This window comes from Limulus polyphemus, unplaced genomic scaffold, assembly GCF_000517525.1.
Source record: "Limulus polyphemus unplaced genomic scaffold, Limulus_polyphemus-2.1.2 Scaffold102, whole genome shotgun sequence".
NCBI lineage: Eukaryota > Metazoa > Arthropoda > Merostomata > Xiphosura > Limulidae > Limulus > Limulus polyphemus.
The window spans coordinates 1,176,421-1,177,894 of NW_013665712.1; positions in this window are offsets into that span (position 1 = coordinate 1,176,421).

Genomic DNA, 1,474 nt, shown 5'->3' on the forward strand with positions numbered 1-1,474 from the left:
ATAAAAGTAAGTTCTTATTTTCTGCATTTAATCGCAAAATTTATTAAACGACATTCAGTGATTGAACAAAACTTTTATCACTTCTTTTTCTCAGTTAATTCCCCTATCTCGTTCTTTTTCATTTTTCAGTAAATCTAGCTGCTTGCGCAGCCGCTTATTTCAAATTAGTGATGGCTGTAGTTTTTTTTCAAGTAAAAAAGTTTCCATTAGTTGTTCGGTCCAAGAAACAAAATACAATATATTCACCCTTGGGGAAATCTGAATTAAAGTGCTATTGAAGAGGGAATGCACTAGATAATCATCACTGGATAAGTGGCTAAAAAGTTTGTACTGAATCATTTTTTTCAAATATTCCGGGATTTTCTACAAGAAAACAATTACTTTACTTGCAGGCTCATATCCACAGTATTCCAAACCCCATTATCTTTCTCCGATTTAAATTGAATTGACCAAATACGTTGATCTCTTAAGATGTAATATATTATTATTCATCAATTTCTTCCTAAACATACTTTTTCTGCTAATTTTTTTAGTTTTAAAGTACTTTCTAAAGCGTAGAAAATATGCCTCGAATTGATGCTGTAACATTGCTGTGAGAATGAAAGGAAAGTTTCAGCACTTTAGATTATTATTGGTCTAAACATTCAGTCCTTAAATGCTTGCGTTTATATGTGTTGACCTTTTAAGGTGTGATGTATTATTATTCATAAATTTCTTACTAAGTATACTTTTTTTAAAAATCTAGATTATATTTTTGAGAGCTTTGAATTACGTTCCAGTGCGTAGAAAATATGCCCAGAATTGATGCTGTAACATTGCTGTAAGAATGAAAGGAAAGTTTCAGCACTTTAGATTATTATTGGTCTAAAAATTCAGTCTTAAATGCTTGGGTTTACATGTTATTGACTTGTACAAGAAAATTGTTAACTAATCTGTCAGAGTGTAAAACCACTCAAGAATCAAAAACACTTTGTTATTTAATAACAAATCATCTTTACAATTAATTTGTTAAAAACTTTTATTTATTACGGACTAGAGAATATTATATCAGTTAAATTTCCATTTCCGTTTAACGTGGTAGGAATTTTGGATCGAATTTCTTGACCCCAATTCGTACTAAAGTTCAGAGATAGCCAGGAATGCTCAAAAAATTTAATTTCTCTTCATGATTTAGTCTCTATGATTTAGTAACGATGGGGAGTGACCTGGTAAACATCACCTAAAAGGAAAGGTAATGTGGACTTACGGTTTAAGATTTAAGGTCTGAGGCGGTCTTGTGGATCTACAGTTTCGAAAGTTTAAAATCTAACAATTATCAGTTAACGATTAACAACCCTTCTCTGGGTGGTGGGGATCATGAATTTAGATGTGTGTGTGGGGGGCAATAAAATTCACTTTCACTTCTCGAGCGCCTGATAATCCATCCAAACAGTGGTCTTTCTGTGTACCGAAATAAGGGTAAGAAATTCATGTT